Source organism: Buteo buteo, chromosome 3 (assembly GCF_964188355.1).
Source record: "Buteo buteo chromosome 3, bButBut1.hap1.1, whole genome shotgun sequence".
NCBI lineage: Eukaryota > Metazoa > Chordata > Aves > Accipitriformes > Accipitridae > Buteo > Buteo buteo.
This window is the reverse complement of record NC_134173.1, coordinates 6566308-6592417: the sequence shown is the minus strand read 5'-3', so window position 1 is coordinate 6592417 and position 26110 is coordinate 6566308. Positions and strand designations below refer to the sequence as shown.

The 26110-nt window shown below is 40.7% G+C and overlaps 1 long non-coding RNA gene across 2 annotated transcripts; it reads left to right on the top strand.

Moving 5' to 3' along the window:
* Positions 1–9661: 9661 nt before the first annotated feature.
* LOC142028856 (uncharacterized) lies at positions 9662–25133 on the top strand. 2 transcript variants are annotated; one of them, XR_012649728.1, is made up of 4 exons: positions 9662–11970; positions 20424–20516; positions 22907–23007; positions 24987–25133. It is a non-coding gene; the product is annotated as an uncharacterized LOC142028856 (long non-coding RNA). The 2 variants fall into 2 exon arrangements; XR_012649727.1 differs by lacking the exon at positions 24987–25133 and having other exon boundaries at positions 22907–24213.
* Positions 25134–26110: the final 977 nt, after the last annotated feature.

Below are 26110 nucleotides of genomic sequence, written 5' to 3'. Positions count from 1 at the left end.
GAGCAGCAGTCAATCTCTGGCCAGACTTTTTGAATGCAGTAGCGTGTGGGGCTTGGGGACAAATTTACTCATGCCAGGCTGGTGCCTGTTAAATACAGTCTACACTCGGCAACAGGGTGTGAAATTTAGGGATAGGATTACTGTACAGCAGAGGGGGGCACAAATTTCTATGTTTTCATCTCTGCTTTTAACCCAAGACTTAAGTTTTTATATAGTGCTGACTCAGCAGCCTATTTCAACACCTTATAATTAGGAAAAATTTTTTCACAATTAAAGCCATTGAATTTAGTGCTGCTAGTCAGAAACTTGAGATGTGAAATAATTTGAATTCAAATGTTTAATATGTCTGTAAATTATTTCTGTGTCGTGATCTGAACAACGCATGTTTGTGCTACCTGGGGTGGAGCGTTCAAAAGAATGGAGGATTCATGGCCGTCACTGAAACAGCATATTTGGTTGTGCTAATAGATTTTGGAAGGAGGATTATAGGATTAAGAACTAGAAGGCTCTGAAATGTAATTGTACTCTGCCATTGACTTGCTGTATAATCTTAAAAAAATAATTTTGCCTTTGTCTCAATTTCTCCATTTGTTAGGCGGGAGTGCTGAGTCTCACACTTCTAAGTACATTTTTTTAGTTGATGTCCACAAACTGTTACAGAGGGACGTGTTCTAAAACAAATCAGATTCTATAGCTTTCTGTAATTTGGATGACGTGAGAAAGGTGACTAGAGCTGGTGGTGATGCATGGTTTTTTTAAGTTTGTTTACAACAACTACAAAATGAGAAGCTGATATAATGTCAGCCAGTAGCCTAGTGGTTGGTAGCTAATCGTTCACAACCTCCTTTACAGACTTCCTGAATGTTGTGCTACTTAAACAACTGTTTTCAAAGGATAGGGTACACAACTGCTACTTAAGCTACCCAGGCCAAAAATTTAGTCCTGGGATGCTAAAAAAGCCAATCTGTATTAGTTCCAAAATTGCATGCATTTTCTTTTTTATTTCTCCCCCCTCCATGGATGTTGTGTGGGCAGAAGATGAAAGGGAGGGGAATGATAAGGAGAGCACAGCTAAAATGTAAAATGGGTTTGGGGGGAAATAGGACCCGATAACACAGGAAGAAGAATCCATACACTGAAAACTGAAATAAGACTCGGGCTCCAGTTACATTTTCAGCTTCTGGTTTCCTGCTGGTTTTGTGTCTAGGTTACCCCTTCCAGAATTCCTTCATTCTTCTTTAAATCCCCACAGTGGAGTAGGACCATGACAACTGATGTTTCCTGTGACTGTCTCCATCATACAGTTATGAAAATCATTTGCAGTTGTGAGTGACTGAACTTGTTTAACTCCTCAGAACTGTTCTAGGGAATGAGACTATCAGATTCCTGATACGCAACAGGTAGAGATGTATTTAGGTCAACTGGAGGATAAATCTTAGAGCTCATGTATATTAATGATTGTCAGACCTTGTCTGTGGTTGTGTGTATGGTAATTATGGTATTGGTTGCTGAATTCAGGACAATAGCTCCTCGATGATGACAGGTGAGGGAGAAGTCTTTGGGGACTGTAGTACTGAGGGAGCTGTGTCTGCTCGGATCGAGGTGGTACGTGCTGAAGTTAGGTGACTGACAGGTGACTTTTCCAGATTCTGACACCACCAGTCAGTTTCCCAGGCTCAGTTAAAATAATAGCTATTTTTTGGTTCTGTAGACACCATGTTACTTTTCCAATTATTTTATCTTACCCTGTATGTAAGCAACAAAAAATAAAAATAAGCACAAGAAAGAGCAAACCTTAAGAGCAATTCCTAATGCCTTTGCAAAGTATTAACAATCAGAAGCTTTCCTTTATTTGTAGAGGTGAAGTAGATGGCTCTTCTGTAATATCCATGAGTCCTTGACTAGGCAAAGGAGAATTAAAAGTTGGAAGTATTATTTCACAAGAATATTTCACCCTCTTAAACAAGGAAAAAGAAAGTGAGAAGCAGGCTGCTTTCTCTTATTTGTTTAACAGTGCAAATGGACACAACATGCTGTGGCAGGCACTGTTCACAATATCTTCTCTGTAATGCCAAGGTCTCTCTGTGGTTTCAGTGAGCCCCATGCACCTGATATTAGAGAGGTTTCATTACCAAAGCTAGTTTACCTGTATCTGCAGTGTCACCATATTCTAAAGTTCTGAATCAGCAAGGGTGGACATAACCTTGACATAAGCTGCTGAAAACTGTCAAATGACTTTTAAGGTGCAAATTAAGGATACAGTAGTCCTTTTCAGTTTAATAAGGCTGATCATACCTTTAAATACTGGCATTCATTCCATTGCAGCTCATCAGATTATTAACTTGGAGCTTGAAATTGGTACCAGTAGCTTAAATTGAGGGGTGCTGAATGTTAGTGCCAGAGGCTGAGAAGGGGCTGGGTTCTTCCCTACTACCTGGGACAGTTTAACTCACCGCATCTATGGGGGTCATGCCCTCACCTGTCTGGTCTCCTCTGCTCTGCAGGACTGAATTTGTCTTACTGTAGGAGTAGCTGAACTGCCCACGAAGCTGTTATTGAACTGTCACACTTTACAGCCCAGTTTATTTAGGTAAGTGGTGGTGTTTTACTTCTATACCTCTGGGAGATAAACTGCAGCAGTTTTGTTATTGCTCCGTATCCCACTTGTAGTGGAGGCAGCAATTTTTATAAGAGCTTCATCACAGTGAAGACATTGAACCTGATCTAAAAATGATGAAAGTGGGTAGGGGGAGAATATTGGCACTCAAGATAAAGCTGTCACTTGCTGGAGTTATCCACCTGCCTCCAGAAATGGAAAATTCACCATTTCACCTAGAAGCTTGTGCATCAGACTTTGAAATCCATTGTCTGTAAATGTGAATACAGTGTTGAAAAAGAGCAGTATTTTTCAAGAAGCCACCTGTTTTTATGTGGCACATTGTGCAAAGAGGAAAGAAAAGTGAACTTAGTGAAGTTGTTTGACCTAAAAATACATTGATTCCATTTAGTGGTTGAAAGTAAGCAAAGGAACAGGCAGGGAATGATGTAAGCCTCTTTGTTGCACAGGATTGAAGATTGGTAACGGACAGTGCCTAAATGAGGAAAAGGCTGGGAACAAGCAGTCTCAGAGTCTGTAGGGTTTAAAAGGGGACTCATCACTATGAAGAAATAACCTAGGAAGCTATTCTTTATAAAAGCGGTGACTGAGATATCTAAAATAGGTCGCTTTCATAGGAAGTTCAGGCTTTAGATAAGAACCATTGCATATAGATTGTGCACCAAGTACTTTGGTTTTCTTTGAATGCTTATCCTGCTATTAAATAACAAGTTGGTTTTAAGAAAGTTGTCTGGTCATTCATCCTGGTCACCAATTGCATAGTCACAAAAAGGGAACTTACTTGATGTATTTAAGTGGATGACAATACAGTAAATATGAAATGGTGAACCGGGGCTTAATCTGAAGGCTGAAGAATTCTGTCTTACCAGAGGTAAAGGCATGAAACCTAAAACAGGGCTGCAGCCAGAGATCACGTAGTGGATAGGCGAGCAGCCAGTCATGCAGCTACGGTCTGTTCCAAAATACTGTCGCTTCACTGTTAAAAAGGTGAGCTTGTTTGCTTTAATTCGCAGTTACTGAATTTTGCTGTGCCTTTCATTGTTAGGGTCCTGTATTTTTTTTTCTTCAGAAGGTACAGAGTCACTAAATTCGAGTCACCCTTTAGTGTTTTAATAAGCTAATCGGATTAATCATTTTTGGTTTCTCACTATAAAATATTTTTTCTAGCCTTTGGATATTTGTATTTCCTGTACCCTCCCCGCATTTCTTTCTAAAAATACAAACACAGGAACTGTAGGCAGAATCAACCTTAGTGATGCTGAACACTGAAGTTAAAATGCTCCTGAATTTTGCACTCACCAATCTTCTGCTTCCTTCATCTGCAGATCACATTATTGCTACAGCTTTCCATGGAGTTCATGTTTGTTGTCAGTTTTCTGTGGCCAGTAAAGGCTTTACACTGCTTAACACTTCACAGCCTTCTGTTCTGCAGGTGTAGCTGCAATGCCCGGTTGCTAGATGTACGACTTTGCATTTGAATTAACAAAACAAAATTGTTTTGAGTAGGTTCAGTCTGTTGAGCAGCATAAAATTTTCCCCATGACTTCATTATCATTATTACTACTTTGCTGATTTTTATTACCCTGAATTTATCAGTGGTTGATCTATATCACTTGCAAATCACAAAAAAATCCACAGGGTATCTATCACTTGTCCTAATACTCCTGAAACCACAGTGAAAGACATTCAAAATTCATGATGGTTCCCATTTGCAGTTACGTTTTGACATCTGTTACTCAAGCAGTTGTTAATTCATATATATATATATATAGAGAGATTAGGATTTTTTTTTAGAATTTTGAATCTTAAGACATCTCATGAGTCAGTTCGAATCACTGTGGTTTTAATCCTGGATCTTGTTCACTTGATCATCTGGCCTGCATGCTTGATGGACAGCTTCCAGGATGCTTTCTTTCCTCAGAGAAAACCCAGAAACTGTTCAGTGTCTAGACTAGTTGAGCTTATTCTCATAGACAGTATGGCTGGTTCCTCTAGTCCATCCTGGGCCTCCGGTACTACTTCAGCTGGCCTTGATGGCTCACATTACTTCATACCGCGGTCTTCTGCATGCAGCATACGTCCTTGGCATCATCCAACAGAAGCACAAACATGGAAGGCTGCAGATCACCCATCTCATCATCTTGGGCACATAGTAAGGAAATGCTATTTTTGTAAGGATTTGTAACGTGTGATGTTCAAAGAGGGGTTAGGAGGGAAAATAGGCAAGGAAAGACAAGGAGATTGTGGTGGAAGATCCTTTCTGGTGAGTTTTGGGTGCATCCCTTGATGCTGCTTGAAAAAGTGAAGAGCAAAACTAAAAGCATCCCACATTAAGGCTCACAGTGAGAAGTGGTGTGGTTGGGTGCTAAGCATGAATCAGACAATGACTGTGTATGGCATGAGCAGTAGGTCGGAGAGCTGTGGTGGTAGGGCTAGTGGTAGGGGCCAAGGTAGAGATCATTGGTGTTAAGGCCTGTGAAATGTTCAGCATTTGGAGTCTCCTTAAGCATTATGTAGTTGTAGTGTCTCCAGGCACTTTAAAAGATGCTGCCTGTGAATGGTATGGTCACAGCCAGCTCTAGGCCAGTTTGTTGGCAGAATGGTGATCATTGGAAAAAGTTGTAAGGGCAATATACATGCATAAACTCCAACTCCCTGCTATTCTGGCAACTACTTCATATAATTATTTAAATAAATTCATTAAGTTCTGCATTGAAAACTAAGTGTCTTTTGCTAACAGCACTCTTTGAAAGATAGTGTAGAATATCCCTCCTCTTCCGAATCTTCTTCTAACTCCAGCTCTACATTTATTCGGGACTTGTTTATACTTATGCCAACATTATCTTTTATGTTAAATAGCACTTCTGTTCCTGGGGAATTTACCTGCTTGATATTTATTTCTAGGCAGCTATCATGTCCTTTCTCAATCTTTGTTGTCCTAAGCTAAACAAGTAATTTTAGTCTTTTCTCATGAAGCAGACTTTCTGCTCCTCTCATCATCCTAATAGCCCTTTTGTGTAACTTTTGAATTTGTGAGATAAGGTTTGTAAGGAGAGGTAATATATTTTATTAGATCACTGATATAGTTAGAAAGAAATAGGAAAGCTTTTGGGTATACAAGTCATTCTCATGTATGCCCAAAGCTTACCAGCTTTTTTTCCAACTATCTCAATTTTCTAATAAAAGATATTGCCTCTGTCTACAAGCATTTCCTCTCATACATTCTTAGACATTATTGGCTACACCATACACCTTTTGAGTTAATCTTTCCTGAAATATTTTATACAATCTTGTCCTCCCAGATATTTCTGGGTTTGCCAATATGACAGATGAATAACTACCTCTGTGTTTCTTGGAAACACACCTCACCCAAGGTATTTTAGGATTGCCTTTGAACAAGTCGTGGGCCAGCTTATATTAGCGCTGCAGCATCTTTGCTTGAGATACCAGTATGCACAGGTTTTTGTCCTACAAGTAGCCAGCAGCCTACTTTCCTTCATTCAGTTCATGAGTGTTTTTATTATTATATTTTCCCCCATGTTGGTTTCCTATTGCTACCTTGCCTGCACATTTGACTGAACATCCCACTTTTTGTGACAGATCAGAAGGGACATGCAACTAGCTTCTCAATAAATGTTTGGGTTTTTGGGACACGCATCCAACACCTCACTTTTAGTCACTTCTTTACCAACCTTAAATTCATCAGATAATCCTCCTTTTCTCTGTTTTAATTAACTTCATAAATGAACTGTCACGTTTTCTTGAAGTCCTGATAGATTAGATCTACTGTATTTTCCTTTTTAGAAAAAGTCAAAGAAAGATGCTTTCGTTTGACATGATGTACACATCCTACATTGTTTCATTTAATCATGTTTTCTGTTTATTTTCACATCATTACTTTTGTTCCATATCAAAACTCTTTTACGCTGTGGAATTTAGCTTACAAGCTTGTGGTACTTACTTTCTACTGCTGCTGTTTCAGTATTTTAAAAAAAGTATGAAATCAATAGGCCAAAAATATCCTGAGCCAGCTCTTTAAAGTCTCCTTTTAAGTTATCTGGACCAGCTGCTGTAATGTATTTATGCCTAGGTACACACTAATTGTTGTCTGTCATCAAGTGGTTTGATGGCATAAGGCTACCAAAAGATTGAACAACAACTTATGTTTTGGGGTTGGTTTTTTTTGTTTGAAACAGAAAAGAGCAAAAGCTATTTTGCTGTCTTTCCTCCCACACCGCCCCCAAGTGTAGACATATATAAGGGGTCATGTTTTCACAAGGGAAAACAGCGTGCCTTTAAAATGCTAGCCAATGTGTACGCAATTCCTCAGGAGGACAAGAAAAGTTTAGTTTCAACACATACTACCAGGGGTGTCTAAAACTGCAGGTGTTTCTTAGCCACCCAACCCATACACCATAGAAGTCTCTGTGCTTACACAAGGGTTTTTGTATCCTTCAAGTAGTATGCATGACACAGTAAAAAGAACCCTTCGTTACCTTTCAAAAGATACATGTATGTGAATTTGGATACTGAAATACATTAATATTTGAAAAGAAATATTGCACACTAGTTTTTTTCAAAGATTTTAGAATTTCAGTAAAATAGCACCAACCTGACCTAAACCCCACTGAAGTAAGTGGGAAGAAGCTGAGTGACTTCGAGGAGTAAGGTGCCATGTATATGTTCTCCACAGAGCACACCCTGTCAGAGGTCCCTCCCCAGAAAAGGGGATAAGGTGGGAGCTGGGATGTGTGAAGCCTGTCCAGTGATTCACACCTGTGCAAAACAGCTGATCTAAGGGCTTGGAGAGTCCCTCAAGGACACACAAGCTGCATTTCTAATACAATTTCAAGTGAAGAGGGTTTCCTTGCCAAAGTCTTCCTATTCTCAGCTCCAAGTAATAGATGATCCTACCAAAATTATATAAAAATGAGATGTCTTATAAAGATGAATGGCATGCTTTGTAGGATATCAAGTGTACTCCTCTTAAACAGTCTATTTTTAGTGATTTCTTAAGAAATGTTATGCATGTTTGTATATGTGAAGGTTTGACTGGACTCACCAATCTTCCTTTTTTTTTTAATAAACCAGCATAAAGTAGAATTTATTTACATAATGCAATGATCCATGAAGGTTACCATAACATCAAGGGACCATATTAACCGCTTGAATGGAATTCATTAGAAATTAACTACCACTTAAATTAATTTTCCCACATTCACAAGGCTGTAATGGTGGAAAAAGGAACCGTCCATCAGCATGTACTGACAGGAGAGCTGTCACTGCTTTTATTTATAGGTGAATACATTAACCCATGAAGCAGCCTTTTCAGACCAAATCTTGAGCTTCTGCACAAATAAGCTCCTTCAGAAGACTTTTCTTTTAATAACTAATCCAGCCTCAGTTCAACAGGAACACATACTGCCTAACACTTTTGCCACTGGCTATATATATTGTAGCCTTCTCATAAGAACAGTAGAAAAATTTGCTCCTAAAACCCCCAAACTTCACACGGTACATAGTTTATTTTCAATGGATAATATTATTGATTAGATCTAGTTATAGCGATATTATGTTATCGGTATTGGTAAAACTGCACAAACAAAAGGTTGTCCATTGATTTTTCTTCTTTTGTAGTTTGTTACATTGCTTGAATTTTTTAACTGTCTTACAAATGAATATACGTGCAAGTCTCAAAAACCGTAGGATGAAAGTGAACGAGACTTGGACCCGTCTGTGATCTAGGTATGCTTTGGGCAAATTTACTGTAGTACATTGTGATAATCAATTTGAATAAGCTACAATGGGAAGGAGCTTTGTGGCACCTGGTAGGCTACCATAGTTGTGACAAACCAATACAGGGTTAGAGGGGAGTGTCTTTTATCTATGTAAACCTCATAGCTGAAATGCTCTTAGCACGATTTCCTGTACGGTTTAATCCAAACAATTTTTTTCATGAATAATTATAGCTCAGAGCTAAAAGCTGGCCCTTACCAATTGATAACATTTCTTATTTTCTTTTTAACAGAGAAAGGTCAGTAAAAAAATGATAGCAATGTTAGCTTTTAAGAAACGCCCCCTATCTATGACCGTTAATACTAAAATAACTAAATAAAATCAATTATCCATGTTTTTCTGTTGGATGCTACCATATGTAATAAACAGTGGTGACACAACAACATCAAATGAGCCTGTGTGCCAGCAGTATTTCTCACTGAAGTGATTCACTCTCATTGCTGTCCAGAAAGAGGAAATACAGAAGTTACAGTGAATCTCATAGCGTTGTGAACACTTTCTCATACGTTCCTCCATGGTTTCCATACCAGTGTCAAAGGAAGCTTCACCACACAGTTTCTCATAGGAGGAATTTGGAGAGCCAGTGGCCTTCTCAGGTATTTCTGTGAGTTTATTGCTGTGTTCAGACGCTTGGCCAGCATAGCAAATAGATGAGCTTTTCCTGGGTTACCCACAAGTCCCTATATTCAAAAGGAACTAAAGGCTGTCCTGTTACTCCAGTGATAAAATTGCATGCTGTTATCTTTTATGTTGTCCCCTCTGAAGATTCTTTCCAACAGCATCTCAGATGTTACATGCTCAGGGCTAAAAATATAAACTCAGTAAGTGAAGAGAACATATTTTACAAGCCTTGGTCCCCAATAATATATGTAGTTTTCCATTTCAATTATTTAAATATGGCTATACTATGCTATTCAACTATGCTGAATTAAAAACTCAGTGTCAGTATTACCCAAAAAGACTATCATTGCTGTTGTGTCAGTCTCAGCCTGATGTCACACAACTTCACAAAGAATTTGTTCGTGTTCACTTTTCTTATTTTTTATAGTTATACTTTAAGTAGTTAAAGTGAAAATCCCTAAGTGCTTCTACCAATGGCTTGGGATGCTATTTATTTAGAATATAGGCAAGTGATTTTCTGATGTTCTTATGGCAGCCTAAGGAAAGCTTGTAGCTGCGAACAGACTAGCCACTCTCCTTCAAAAGTAGCAACTGTCACCAGTACAACATATGATTTATTTATTATTTAATGGATTTAGAGCATTTAAAATCCTTACAAACACTATTTTGTCTGATTCTTCCACATTTTGTGTGGCACTGCCTTTTAGTTTGTCTGATTTGTATACACTAATGTACACACATAATGTATAATGTGAATGAGTCAAACTAGAAAATTATGCTATTCTACTTAGTTCTCATCAGGGACTATGGTTAATTTGGTTAATTGATACAATATTAACTAAGTAATGACTCTCACTTCTGTCAACATTTTTACATTTGTTAAATTCCCCTGCCTGATTCTGCTTTTCTGCTTTATTCCCTTTTAAAATTTAAACATCTTAAGAAAAGGCTCTTCTCAATTAATGCATTTCATGATTGAGGAACACTGAAATTAACTTTTAGCCAATTAAATTTTTACGAGTATTTGCTATTGTCGACAGTAGTAAAAACTTCTGTTTCAGCCACATCAATAATTAATTTAGAAGCACATGCCTGAAATACTTCCACACATGCAAAGGAGTTGTTACTCTCCCACAGCTTCCCTCACAGTCATCCTGGTGACTCCCTTGGCACTAGTACGCCATTATTTTGTTGGCAGCATTTTGATTTCTGCATGGTTATGATTAACCTGTACAATGTGTTCCTCTTAATGCAAAGCTGTTTTTTTATCCCTTCAATTCTACAAACTGGAAAAAGCATATAGCCGGAGGCCACACAGAATAATACCAGTGTCAAGCTTTAAAAAACATATTTGTTTTGTGTCCTCTAAGGACAAATGATAGACATGTAAAAATGTTTTCTCTGTTTCTCTTTCAGGGAATACTTACTTTAGAATTAACTTCTGTCACAGAAAACATAATTTGAAGCATCTACTATATATTATTTCTGACCATTTCTGCTATAAAGAGGGAAAATAGTACATTGTGTATGACATGTGTGATTACAAGGTTATAGAAACTCTTTATGTTTCTCTTGTTGTTATGGTTTCTCCTTAGAAAGCTTGTCACTGGAAACAGAAGAGCGTCCTTCCTTCAAAAGAGGCAAGTATATAATACTATTAAGCAGCGCAGTGTAATGAATGCAATTAATTGCTTTATAATACTTTAAATTCCTACACCTCTGAAGCGCTCAGTGCTCTTCATCCGATCCAGCCATGTATCACTTTTGAAATACTTCAAAGGAGAAAAGAGATTTTTATGATACATCCTTAAGTGTTCTGATGATTACACGTGCTGTAACCTATTTCTTCATGAATGTATTCTGTCTTTAATTTTGTCCTCTTCAAGATACAATCATCCTAGTGTCCTTTTATTCATAAAGATTGTTCCTTTACATACTTTCTCTGTCTTACCTATTTGTTAATTCTTTTTCTCTGTGATTTCAAGCATACTTCATTTCATGCTTCATTGTCCAGGTTTTAGTTTCAGCTCCAGTATATTAAATATTCCCACCCTTTTGCTCCATATTTTATAGTCGACAGTACAGAAGCATTAAAAGCCTTTCTCAAGCAAAGAGAAAGATGAGTGTCCTTAATGTGGAATTCTCTTCCTTTGGAAACTTGATTGACCCCAAATCTTATGACTCCACAGTCAAGAAACATAAAACTCATTCAAGGCAAAAAGTATCTCAGCAACACTTCTCTGAAGTTAAAATATTAGAAATTTTCACTTTTCTCCCTATTTCCCACCCTTTCCCCTTGAAATAAAGACAAAACCTATACATTACAATGAAAAAGAAAATGAGAGGGGCCAAGCATCCCGAGATCCTGCCGACGGGAAAGAGAGGCCCAAGCAGCCTGCGCAAGGTCTGCCAGCACTCCAGAAAGGAGTTGTTGATTACCAAGTGTGGTGGGAGCCCTTCTTTCCCGTCGCCTGGCCCTGCCCCTGGAGCGTGGAGAGGTGCCACCTCTGCACGGAGCCCTGAAGGAGAGGGGAGGAGAGGACCTGGCATCCTTTGGGCTGCTGTGCCAGCAGGACGCAAGGAGCCTGTCGGAGGCCCCCGAGGGTGGTCCTTGGGGCGTGGAGGGGGTGGTGGGTTGATTCTGAGGTGAACCCTTGCTCTCCATACTAGTATGAAGGACGAAGCTTCGCACCACTTTTGTGGTCTCTTGCTTGCCCATTCTGAGAAAGACCTCTCCTGTTTTGTCAGAATAATCGGAGGCAGCTCCTGAACTGGAGCCTTCCAGCAGGTTTCCAGGAAGAAGTTCCTGCCCTTCTCAGACATCTGCCAGAAGATCACTTGGAGGCACACGAAGGACACGGTGACGTGAGGGAAGAGCCAGCACAGCTTCACCAAGGACAACTTCTCCATGGGACCACGAGGCTTGCTTTGAGGAGGTGACTGTCATAGCGGGACAAGGGGAGAGCAGTGATTGCCATTTACCCTGACTTTAGCAAGGCCCATGACCACGGCATCCAGACAGGATGGAGAGGAGGAGGGAACTTTGTATGGCGTGAGGACCACTACCTTGTGCTCAGCAGGACAAATCCCACGTGCGGGGCAGCTGCTAGGGTGGGTGTGCCTCAGGTCGGTGGTGGGGCTGATGCTAGGGATTGTCTGAAGTGGTAGCGGGACAAACTTCCGCAAGGTTGTGGGTGTCCCTTGTCAGCAAGGAAGGCAGGAGAGCTGATGGGGATGTCCCTTGCCACCTGGGAAGGCAGGAGAGCTGATGGGGATGTCCCTTGTCACCTGGGGAAGGCAGGAGAGCTGATGGGGATGTCCCTTGTCACCTGGGGAAGGCAGGAGAGCTGATGGGGATGTCCCTTGCCACCTGGGAAGGCAGGAGAGCTGATGGGGATGTCCCTTGTCACCTGGGGAAGGCAGGAGAGCTGATGGGGATGTCCCTTGCCACCTGGGGAAGGCAGCAGCTCAATGGAAGCCAGGCCCTCTCCTCCCCTCTCGCTCGGGGCTCGGTGCGGAAGAGGTGGCAGCTCTTCACGAGGGGCAGTGGTGGGGATGGGGAAGAAGGGCCCAGGCAACCCTTGGGAGCAAAAGAACTATTTAGTGGTGGGAGATGCCGCAGGTGAGCCTGTGGGAAGTCCACGGACCTTGTTTTCAGTTAAACAGGACTTTCCAGTTGTGAGCCCGTGTTGGCTATGACCAACGACTGCGTTGTCTCTCAGGTGTTTGTCAGTAACTCCCAGAATGACCTCCGTAACTTTAGCTGGCACTGTATTGAGACCAATAGTTTGGAAACGAGAAATTCCTAGGGTTCGGTGCCTTTAATTATGACAATTTTACTCTATTTAAAAGACTAGTATCAAGTTTTTGTTGTTACAGCCTAAAAAACCCCAGAATGTAAGGCACCGCCAAAGCGCGCGGGTGGGCACAGAAATGGAAAGTTTCTAGAAAGAGCCTCTACTCAAAGACACCGAGTGGGAGGGGACGCGGGTGTGCAGGTGCAGTTGCCCAAGTGCTAAATAAGAGAGGACAAGAGCATTTTTATTCTTTCGTAGTTAGTTTATTGTCCAGTCAAGAAGGTGCAGAGGCTGGGCCGCCGGCAGGGAGCTGGCCAGGCGCTCCTGTGATGGTGTTGGCACCACGTGTGGCAAAGGAGCCTGGGTGACTGGGGTGCAGCCAGGTGATCCCTGTGGCAGGTGCACCCACTGCCTTCGATGGTTCTTACTGAGGTGGATCCACCTCCGTGGGCTCCACGTCGTCCTTCGGTGGGATGTCACGCCTGGGCCTCCCACCGTGCCTCAGCAGAGAGGTACGCCGGGGCCCCATGCCGTTCCCCGACGTGCCCACCGCTGTGCACTGGATGACGATGGTTGTGTGCGCGAAGGCCATCGTCGCTCTCCTGGCACGAGGACGGATGTTGTTCCTCCATCTCCTCCACCGGTTGTCCTTCCTCAGGCTCCTGAGAGGTGCCTTCCCCTTTGCTGGTCGCAGGAACCGTCTGCGTGCTGTCCCACGCCAAGGCGGGCAGCCACCCGTGTTGCTGCCGCGGCTGCTCCCTGGCAGGCAGACGCGCTTGGGCTGCACGGCGTTTGGTGGTGTGCCTACAGCCAAGCGCTGCATGGCCTCGATCAGCGGATCGAGGCTGATGCTGCCGGCGGTGTGAGGGGCGATTGCGTTCCTCCGCCTCCTCCTGCGCTGCCTCCGCTTCCTCCTCCTGGGACGTGCCTTCCCCCTCCGCGGTGGCGTGGAGGGTCTCTGTGGCGTCCCACGCTGAGGTGGGCCGCCAGCCGCCTCGCTGCTGCCGCCGCCCGTCAGGCAGACTCGCTCGGGCTGCACGGCGTCCGGCGGCGGGCCTACGGCCAAGCGCTGCATGGCGTCGACCGGCGGGTCGAGGCTGTCGACGGCGGCGGCGCGAGGGGCGATGGCGTTCCTCCTGGCGGGAGGTGCCCGCCTCCTCCGCGGTGGCGGGGAGAGGCTCCGTGGCGTCCCACGCCAAGGTGGGCAGCCATGCGCCTCGCTGCTCCGGCTCCTCTTCCTTCCAAGCATGCTTGGCGTCTGAGGGCCTGGAAGCTCGGCGCTCTGCGGGCCGGCTGCGGGGCCCTGCTTATATAGGGCCGGTGGCATCAGCAGGCCTCTGTGATGGCGCCCGTGACTGCGGCTGATGCGCGCGGCCCATGATGACGCGTTTGGGCGTGGTGGGCCTGTGGCCCGATAGACGCCCAAATATGGGAGGCAGAGGACGAGGAGGGTGGTGGGGGCAGAGGGCCCCTTACCTGGGTCTTGGTCCCACCCGCCATGTTGCTTGCCTGAGAGAAAGGCTGGGGATAGCTGTACTCCTTTTAAAAGACTCTTCCCAAATTATTAATGTCTGAAGTGTGGTATTTTTTACTCTTTCTTTCAAATCCGTAATTTCCTGGCTCAGCTGTGATATTGGACTTGATCACAGAAAAGGGTTTCCAGGACCTGAGGAGTTCCTGCTAAAAGGGTGGCATCTTGGAAAGTTTTCTGCAAACCCTGTGGCTTATTATAGCAGAGCCCTTGGTGACTGAGGAGGTGCTCATAAAATAGTCATGGTTCAGCCTGTCCAGCTCTTTCTTTTGTCAAAATTCTATAATGGCCAAACAACAAATGAGCCTGCTAAGTCAATTAGAGAAGATCTTGTAAGCAGCACAGTTCATCAAAATAATTGTGGTGCAAGAAAGTACAGGTTTGGCCTTCAGGGATCACATTCCCCAAACTGGATGCATGCTGTTGTGCAGTGACTTCTCTATGATCTATAAAAATCGTGCTGAGAAGTCATGTGTAGCACCCAGTCGGCTGTTGAAGGCTGGCCTTCAACTGCAGAGGGAGTACAGCCCACCTTCCTGGGAGAAGGAGCATGCAGTTTCCTGAGGACTTGGACAGGAACATGAGGTGCCCTGGGCTGAAGATCCACGGTCGGTACCCAGAGATTTACGAGTGAGCACCCAAGAAATCACCTCCAAGGGTTTGGCCTGAGAGGGAAGTAGTCCCTTCAGGTAGTCCTGGTCACCTTGAGTCACTGGGCAACCAAAAGCCAGCAGGGAGAGTCCTTCTTCAAAGTGTCCTCTTCACAGGACTCCAGTGGGGGAACTACAGCAATAGCTTGGCCGGGTGGATCTCCTCAAAGTGTGTGGCAGAGGGCCCAGTAGCAGCCTCAGCTGTTGTGCAGGATAATTCTCTCTCCAAAATGGAGCAAAACTGAGCCCTGGTTTGTGCTTTCCTTCCTTTGCTGGAAGATGAAGTCTCTGCGTTTGTTATCAGAGGGTCTGGAAGCAGTCAGCCAGCAACAGCAGGGCAAACTGGTCTTCCCCCTTCAGACAGCTCTCAGAATTTCCTACAGCCTCTTCCAGCCATTGCTGGCATCCTTGTGTCAGTAGGGCAGGCATCCACGGGCCAATGCCCTCCTGCATGTTTTGGGAGCCAAGCACTCCTCTGTGCTGGCCCTCGCTGAGGAGCCGCCAAGAGGAACAGCACAGCATCCCTTTGCGGTGGTGGGATCTGCATGGACCTGCCGGAGCTAAAGGCAGCTGAGAGGGGAGCTTCTGAGGGCAATACTGCGGAGAAGGAGTGGGGCAGAGGTGAGACTTCTTTTGCTGTTTGCAGAACAGAATGCTTTCTGTAGCTGTAGATCGCTATTCCCTCTCTCGTATCTGTTTTATGATGTGCCGGCATTTCTCCAGAGCGGAGGGTAAAATACACACAGGATGCTTTTGTCTGTTTTGTCCCCTTTGCCTGTTCCATAACATCTTTTTTCACTACAACAATTAAATTATCCTCAACTTTCCCTCTTCAGTTGCAAAGCATCCTGCAGATTTTCTGCCTGGAGTGGAATTGCAAGAAATTTCTGAATGTATTTGACACAGATGTATTTTAAATAAATGCAAAATTCCAGCAGTTATTATTGAAATACTGTCTAAGTCTTGGGTTCAGCTGGGTTTTGGAGAACATACTGGAAAGTCATGACAAAGAGCAGTTAAACAAAGAAAGAAACACCAAGAATCCCAACAAGTAATGACTTAAAAATAGAGAAAAGGTGATAGTAACAGAAATGAAGCTAAAATTAACAGCAGCATTAAAAACCTAAAGTAAAATAGTTTTAATACAGCAGAATAAAAAAAGCAAACCAACCAGCTATAAAGATCTTAGTTGTCAGTTGAAATGCTTCGAACAAGACTGTAGAAAATGGAGATTTTATCTTTATTTTGCCTTGTGAACTAATTGCTTCAGAATTAAAAGAAGATATTATCGTACTGATGGTACTAGGATAGAACAGAAAGAACCACATGTGTTCTCCCTGATCACGATCCCATAGTAGTAATTAAAAACGAAGAGGAAAGATTTTTCTGTCTATAATAGTTGGCCTCATTAACATATCAGCTACTCCTTCTTTGATTTAATGGAATATCAAACAGGTTGTGCTCCCACTTACAGTCATTAGGCTTGAAGTGCTGATTGCTGCATATTCGAGGCCACCAGCTTCTGTGGCACCGTCACGAGGAATACCCACAGGTGCCTTTCTTACTGTTCAACAGTCGCGTTTGAGGGTGCATTAAAAGTCTGATTAATTTGTCAATGAGCAAAGCTGATTTCTGGGCAGGTTCAAAGAATTTTATTTATATATATATATACACACACATGCATGTATACACTTTTAAAAATTCCTAGGTCAGAACTTCTCCATATAATATATTAATGATTTAAAGCCACACTTACAATTTTTAGCACACTTTCTTTCCTGTACACATGCTGGAAAATTCTTATAAATAAAAAACCAAGAATTTATTTAGGTTGACAATGGCTTTCCATTATTTTGGGACAGCAACTAAGAAATTGAAGTAATTTGGTACTTATAATTATGGCTGCTCTTAGAAAAATAGAATTTATCAATGGAATTTCTTCACAGATCAAATGTTTTGTACAGGCCACACCACTGTCTGCTGTCCAGACATTTTAGTTCACTTTGACAGGAAATATATCACCCATTTTGGTGACAAAATGAGAGTTACTTCCCCTTAATAAAAGGGCTGTGAGCCTTGTTATGATGTTTCTGTGGTTTGTAAAATGAACTAAATGGTATGCTTTACTGTTTCTGCTTGGACCACCACACTAAGTTGTGGCACAGAGTTTCCAGCAGTGAGTGTCACAGGTAAATGCCTACTGACGAGCATCATCTGTCGGTGGCTCTATAAATACCCCTTCCTTTGGAGGCACAGCAGTCTCTGTTGGGGAGCCATGGAGTGCAGAACCCTAAAATACCTTGGGCCATAACTCATGCAACTGTTGAATGCACCAACAAGAGAAAATTGTGGAAGTGCTTGGGTGGTGTTTTCATTTGGCTTTTATGTGATTGCAGTGTGGCAATTAGTAATTTTAGAGAATAAACAAGACGACAACTGCTTTGCAGCAGAAGGCAGAAAGAAAGAACTCATCAGTGCTGCCATACTCCCACTCCTGTTGTCCCATTCACATTATCTCAGTCACACACCATAATTGGAAGTTAAGGCAGCAGCTCTTTTTTACACAGAATAAAGATATACAAATAACAAGCATTAAATAAGAAACATCGCACCACATCAAGATTAACAAAAGTAATAATGCTGACCTTGCTAGCACTCAAGTCTTTTCAACCGCGAATAATCTTCCATCCTGACAGGGAAGAGCAAGACATCTAATCCTCTAGCATGTTCATGATAGAAGAATTGCCACTCCTTCCCAATTAATCATTACGTGAGACAGTTCCCTTATACTTGAAAAGATTATTCCTTAGCCCTTTGCCAGCCAAGGTTCCCCTTGTACAGAGAAGAGCCAGCTAGAGGTCTCTTAACTGTGCTCCAGCGATAACCCTTGCATTTCAGATCTAGCATGTTGTATTTGCCTAGGCCCAAATGCCCCTTAAATGGCTGTCGGGTGCCCTTGCCCCAGTATCTTAAACAAAAGCATATCTAAATATTTTTGAGGTTTTCTACAGCTCACAGCTAATGTCTGTTTACAGTTTTTGTAAACACACTTTGGGTAGAGCTTTAGCATGGTATGAAGATTAATGACCCTTAAGAGGAATCCTGCAGGTTTCATTTGTATTCTCTGTGCTATGTTTTCACACTTTCAGAGAGCAGTGCTGAACTTCTGAACCACTTTGTCAACCTTGTTAATTTGACAGTGATTTACATCCCTCTCAATTCATACTGGAATATCTTCAGCTGTAGCTATTTGTTAGTTATTCCACTCAGGAGGGGAAATCCTGGACTCACTGCTACAGCACAAGGTCTCAGCACACCCAACTGGATAAATGACCTTGACTAAAAGCACCCATTTTTTCAGCCCATGTTAGTATCTGAGTGTGTGTATAATAGAAGTCAGGTACATTGTGTATTCTGCTTCCATTTCTCACTCAGGACCTGAGTCTCTAAAATCTTTCTCCTCTTCCCTGAAAAGAGAAGAAATGGGATCCTCCTTCCTAAAGAAGTAAATATGTACAGGCAGATGAGACAGTCAACAGTGTTTATATCTATATTCATGTCATTTTTGTATAATGACTAGAAAAAAAGTTGGGAGTTCAAGGTTACGCCTCATGAAATTCTTGCAAAGGCTGACGCAATTACACCTGCGGTTAAAATTATTCAGTGTACTCTTGACAGTGTACACAAACAACGTTCAGCACCTCAATTCTGCAAAGTTGGACTTGCCCTTACTGGGAGATACTGACAGTGTCTCTGGAAGGACTGGCTTCTAACCCAGCAAGCGGCAGAAACATCTGCAACTGCTGCAAACTTTGCTGAACTGTGTTTCATATTGGAGAAAAGGCTAAAGCAGGGGCTGACTGCCTCATAGGGCACCATCGATTTTACAGAAGCGATGTTTGAGGAAATTTCTATTGTTAGGCTTATCAATATACTTTTGAGACCATGGAGCACTAGAAGGCAGATGCTGTCAGCTGGAGGGGGGTCTCAATATTGCACCTCCTTAAACTTAGTGATTATCTCTTCCTTTTTTACATATATTGAAAAAGTAGATCTCTCCCTCCAAGATCAGATTAGCTGTCTGTAGGGTACCATTACATTCTAATTTTTTAGGCAAGGATGAGCAAGCTCAGCTCCACTTTCCAATGCATCTTGTGGCCACATGACTCTAGTTAGTACTTTGTTAAGAGCAGACAAAAAGCCTTGAGCAAGGCAAAATGTATCGACTTTCTCTCAGCAGTGCATTAATTCTGCTAACTGTTTTTTGCTTGGTTTGGAACATGGGCCAAGTGATATGGATAATATCTGTCTGTGAAGGACTATAAAAATATACTCTTAGCCTCAGCATTGGACAGGAGGGTTCAAGTTCAATTGTTTATTCGTAGTTGAGTATAAATGCTTCTCAATTGCTGCTTCCTAACACACAGTGTTTTTCCTTTCCCTTAAAATGACACTGTACTCTCCCCATTGTATTGTTGTGATAAGTGATGTATATTGTACTTCTCTGAACAAAAACGTAGAGTGATAATTTGCACCCAAATTTGTAAGAAATCCAGTCATTCCATGTAGGCATCTTATTATTTACAGTTCCATCAATATTGAGGTAACCTGTGTTATGGACAATATATCCATTTGATTATGTATTGTCATTTACAATCACCATTTGAGATCAACAGATTGTAATCAATTCTTTTACTACTGTTATATTGATTTAGTTTGATATTAACCTTTTTACCAGAAATTGTGTCTAGGTGTTGCTACAAACAGCTAACTCATCTTCAAAATGTTTGGAATGCAGCACCACCCCCATCCCCAAGTTTATCACGTCATCTGCTGCTTTAGGATGAAGTAGCCAAACCCTGTCATATCTTTAGCATGCTTTTATTCTAAGCAATCTGAAGCTTGTTAGATGATGTGATCGACTACAATATTGAAAACTTTCTGAGAAATTCTACTGTTACTTCAGATATGATTAAGCTCTTTCACATTTTTATCCTTAATCCAGTGTATCTAAATGCTTTTTTTTTTGTTTTCCACTTTAAGGGACTATTGGAGTATATGCTTTCCCTTTCTGCATACTTTGACAGGTGGTAGAACACCTAGAGAGGCCCAAGCTGCGGGTGATAAGGATTTAGGCATTTCAGTTTCCATCTATGGGAATTTATGGCACCTAGAGGCCTGTAGACTTCCATGACATTTGTCCTTAGAAATTAGTGTGTCCTACACACTTACAAATGTTTATGAGGACAAAAACTGAGGATACATCTGGGTGAAATATTTTTATGAACTTCATTATTATATGTATATCTAAGGTAAACTACATGTATACCTAGAGCGTTTTTCGGATGTCTAAGTTGCTGGTAATAGATCTACCACCAAGACCAGTAAAGAAAAGCGATATGTCTTAACAGACCAGCTGAAATGATTGGAGACAACTGACATCTTCTATCTCAAACCCTCTAGCCTGGTTTGACGAGAAGCAACAAAGTCCCAACAAACTCCAGGTGAGACACAATTGCTCTTCTGCTATGGTGCCTCCACTGGAAGTGTCCAGTGGTGGTACTGGCTTTGGGATCTTCCCCTCTTCTCTCACTTGCCGTATGCTGTCCTGCCATCTCCTTATTGCCGTGCTAGCCCAGCTGGTTTTGTTTATGGTACGTGAGCTCCCTTTGATGGGGAAAGATCAACAGGAAGCTTTTAAGAGGCAGCAAGAGTCCATATTTCTAAGTCTGTATTTTAAGACTGAGAATGATAAATGAAGTCATTTTATTATGTTGACAGTTTCCCCACAAAAGAAAATAAAATAACTTCTGAATTTTATATTTTTTCCACTTGAATTTTCACAACAGTGAAATTCTGGTGGTACTACTACTGTCAGTTAAAAATTCAAAGTGTGGTTCACAAAAATGCTATGTGAACCAAGAATAAGGCAAGGAGCTTTGAGTTGGATAAAGGCATCACCTTTGTAAGGTAATAATTTTTATTCTTGGAAGGAAGTTGCTTTGTTTTAACATTTTTTAAAAGTTTTTAGAAGTTACATAATGAGAATGTAGTATTTGTTTAAAGGAAACTGCTTTCCATGTACTCTGCTGTCTGTTGTATTTCTCTAGAACAAGCATTGCTTTTAGTATTCAACTATTTACATTTCTGTGAGAGTTAGGGTTATTAGCACTAGTAATAATTGTATGAATTGTAACAGAAAAGTAAATTTTCATGAAATACACATTGCTTTGCTGGATTGTATCTTTTTTTAATTCAATTAATTGTCTAAGTGGAAAGTATAAATATTCCTACAGATCTTTTTCTTTATTCACTGGAGGCGACTTGCACCTAAAAGGCTTACTTACATTATTTTTTATATCACTATATTTTAAAAGAACTAAGTCTTTAATAAACACTTCTCCCTTTAAAAGAAAAAAAATCAACAAAAGCATTAGTTGCTTCATGTGATTATATATTTCAAAACCATAAGTGTATATGAAGTTGCTTACACTTACAGTTTATGCTTTAGCAAACTTTGCAGGAAAATGAGAACAGAGAAGACTGCAAGTTTGTTTTTATTTTAAACATTATGCTATTTTGTATTAATCTTAATCAAGCATTACACAAAATCAATGACAATTTGAATTAAGAAATTGGATAGCAGAAGAAAATCTCTGTAAGGGCCCTTTTCATCAATAGGAATCTGAAGGCATTTTCCAGTAGGCAAGAATGGCATAGTTGTTGTCTTGTCATTTTTTTATGTATTTTTAATTTATGAGAGAAAGAATCCTAGTTTCAGAGAGACTGCAAAACAGCATAAGCACTGATCACCAGGACCTCTGGGTCCAGTTTTGAAATTCAAATACCAAACCAAAAATGCTCATAACTTGAGAAAGCTTCTCTGCATACTTTTAAGAAGTGAAAGACACATCCACGAGCAGAAAAAGAATAGGACTTCCAATATACCAAATCATCATTACTATTATTTTAATGCATTGCATCAGCACAGGCCAGAGATAGATCTAGTGTTAAAAATGGTAGTAACGCCGTAGAAAAGGCAGAATTGTTCAGTAAATACTTCTTACCTGTCCTAACAGGTACAGCATCCCAGCCTGCCTGTGGTTAGCATGGGCAACCCTACAATGTGTTCCTTCTTCAAGCTCCTCCCTATTTCTCCCACTAGCCCTATGAATCTTTTTTTTTTTTTTGAGTGTAGGTTGACATCCCACTAAAATAGGAAGAACAAACTTGCACAAAATGTTGGTTTACAGCCTCCTGGGCCAGAGAGGGAACTGAATGCAGCTTCCATGTGCTGGGTGAATGCTCTACTTGCCAGATTTAAAAAAAAAAGTCTGTAACCGAGTGATATTTTTTCTTAAATGTGGCTTCTTTTTGTCTGGCTGTGTTTTAAATGGATGCAGCTATATTTTTGGCTACCAAATCCAGTCTCTAGAGAGGCCCCAAGACTACAGCTGATCAGCCTCCCATGTGGCATGGGCTGAGAAGCAGATAGTTTCGCAGTCCAGCTCAACCACGAGCATAAACAAGCAGAGCTGGAGCAGAAAAGTCCCTCCTGCTTGGAGAATCGGCAGAACTAAGACTCTTTGCCCCTCAAAATTTTCAAGGTCATAGAGGGGGGTAGCTAGGAAGTTTAATTGCTTCAGGAATGAAGGACTGCTGAGCAGAGGTCTACGGGATTGCAGCTTGGCTTGTCGTCTGTTTAGCACCTCTTCCAATCTTTTATCCAACTTGTGTGTGTGACCCAAACCAGCTAAGCTACAGTCGCTTGACTAACCTCGTTACACCGAGTAGTTTGCAGTATGACTGCTGTAGTCAACAGAGAAAGCAATGCCCCTCTATAAAATAGGAATAATGATTCTCTTTTCCCTTCTAAATGTTTTGAAACATACAGATGAAAGTCTTACACAACAAGCAAGTTCCTATTTTAAAACAAGCCTGCAATATTGTTTGCCTGCAAAGAAACAAAGGTTACATGTTTCAAAAGTTTGCACAGTAAGTACTTACAAGCTGCACATTGTTTTTCATTACCAATGATTTGTTTTCTTGCAGAACAAATTCTTCTAAAATATTAAACATAGTCAAAGTGACTAATGCATTTTTTTAATCTAAGAATTGCTCAATTAAAAATTTACAAGGCACGCAATTTTGATTTCTGCCGACAATAGTCAAAACTTGTGTATAAAGATTAATTACTTATAAAGTAAAACACATCTTTTAAAAACTGACATTAAATTTGCATCTGCACTGTATGTTGGATTTTATTCTACTCTCTTTAAGCAAAGGACTTCTGGTGGACTTTTGATAGAGTTTTAAACTCCTGATGGAAATGCATTGTATGAATAGAGTAGTGCTTGAAACAGCTAAAACCAAGAAGCAAACCATATTTTGTACTTTTGGTTTGATGCATTCATTCTGCCCTATGGATATCCTACTTAACAATATAAAAAATATACTGCCTTTTTAATGACATTATTTTATTGTGAATTATTATCTTACATCAAAAGGGTTTCATATTTCATATAAAATTAAACAACTTCGTTAAAATCTTTTTTAAAAATAGTTGTGCTTTTTAAACTCTGTTATAACATTTTGTACTGACTCTACATAATTGAGGTTTCTAATGACAGAAAAATATATATTTCTTTTACTATACCAAGACTGCCCTCTAGAGTCTCATTGGGCCAAATTAATCTCTGGTGTAAATCCTTTCCAGATTAGCTTTGAAATGTACAGATCTTTACAGACCCCATTATGTAGTGCTCCGATTTGCATGATACAATGCTTGCTTGAAAAAGTAGGCAGTACAATTTCAAGACAAAGATGGGAATTTTTTTAACTTACTGTGAGCTCTGATAACTCATTACAAAAATTTACTTGTAGCCTCTTTACTGCACACATTTTGCATTCCAATTGAGTTGTAAAATATTAGGAAAATGATGAAAAAGAGAATAGTTTTAACCTCTTCTTAAAACCACATGAGAGATGTGTATGTCTATAAAAGATGACAGAGGGAATGCATGCAGGCAGGGTAACTGAATTAGGCTGGTACTTGTTCTTTCTTTACAAGTGTTAAAAAGCAGCACTTCTCCCCTCTGAGGGTTGGATTAAGCTTCCACCGAAGCCAATGGCAAACCTTGAGTAATCAAGGAAACAGAATTATTGCACTGATTGCCAGAAGCATTTGTATTCCGTTGTTAAATTAATAATGGGTATCTGGTTCAATAAACAGTTGTATTTCCCATTAAATTGTAGCTGCAGTGCTGCTTCTTATTACTTACCAATATATTATGCAAAAAAGGCAGGGGAAGGAGGATGAATGTGAAGTAAACAGACTCACACAATATGGTTTTAAAATATAAGATGCAATGAAATGAACTCTTAGCACACGCTTTAAACCATGCACCACCTTATATCATTGAAAAACAGACTCATTTTCAAATTAAAATAATGTAATTCTTAATTACAACTCTATAATTTAAATCAAAGCATATAATAAAAAATAAGTGGAAGATTTTTCCTCCCTCAAAGAACAGAATTTTCACTTTTTTCCTGTTTCCCAGCTCCCAGTAGGAATGGCTCATTCAAATCAGGTTGCACTTTGCATTTATTATATATTTGGAGGCAAAACTGGGATAAATAGCCCCAGCAAGCTAACTGAAATTGGCTTCACTTAGATAAAGCCCAAAAGATTTGGCCCTACATTGATATTTACAGCAGTTGCACATGAGACTGAAACATGGCTTATTGAATTATTTACTGCAATCTGCATTTATTCAATAAAATTTTTCTTTATTCTGATCTTTCTGTAGGAAGTAACAAAAAAATCAATTTGGATCTCAATGAATGGTACAGAACTTGTAACTGATTATTTTTCACTATAATTTTGTTGAGAATAAACTCCAGTGACTTCATCATTCTGTATTATATGGTCCCAAGTTCTACTAATGTGAATGCACCTGTATCTGTCTTAGCAGGGAGATCCGAGATAATTCTCTCGTGAGCAGCTGTGCACGGTTATTCTTGGTCGCTGTGACTGCCACATGAAGAGTTACAGGCAGTCATTTTGGACATCTAGGACCAATTTCACATACTGAGGGCAGGGCATGCAGGAGAAACACTATACACACAGAATAAACAAGAATCTTTACTTTGTTTAGGTAGCTGGCATGTAAGCTGGGAAATATTTCGTTAGTATAACAATGCAAAAATTTACAAACATTTCGTTACACGTTATAGACCTAAATTGACAAAAACACCTACCAAATAAACTATGTTTCTTGCATCTAAAAGAAATGTTTGGAGTTTAATCTGAAGGCCAGTGTGGAAATCTTTTCATTGACGTCAATGGGCTTCTTACCTGTTCCTTCTTATCCTCTGTATACTTGAGATGGCAGGAATCAATTCAGACCATCTCCTAAACACATCTACACAATCTAATGATCACAGGACACTGGATGAAGAATACAAAAGCCTCATACATCTCCCTGCTGTTCCAGGAAACCAGTTTTGATATCACTTTCTTCTGTACTTCCTATGGCAATAATGGGAAAATATTCTACATTTCTCAGTATCTCTTTTAAACTGGAATAGGTTTCCTATTATTCTTTATAGTTTGGATCCTCTTTTTCTGACTATGCCTTGGAAATACTTGCAGTCATTCCCAACATAAAGATATGCTTTTATCTTTTAGGCAGTATTGATTTTTTTAAACTTCTAATTTTGTTGCCTTCGAGCTGATAATTTTTCACTATTAGGCTGCTTTTTCACTAAAGCAGAAACACAGCAAAAAAAGAGGCATTTTAAGAAAAAAAGCTCACTATTGATTTTGTTGAAAGTCTTATCAAACATTTTTCCCCACCTAGCCCTATTACAACCATGATTTCGCAAATAATGGATAGTTCATTGGATTTGGATGCTAAACGAAAGAGTTGTTAGATTCACACTGTTTAGAAAGATAAGAGGTATTTTATATAACCACCTGCTGTAATACATGCATGAAGGATGTGAGCTAGAGTTTGTACTTGACTGAAGAGCATCCTAACCGTTAGCCTACAACTCACTTTGAGGCACTGCGATGCTTTTTGAGTGTCCCCAG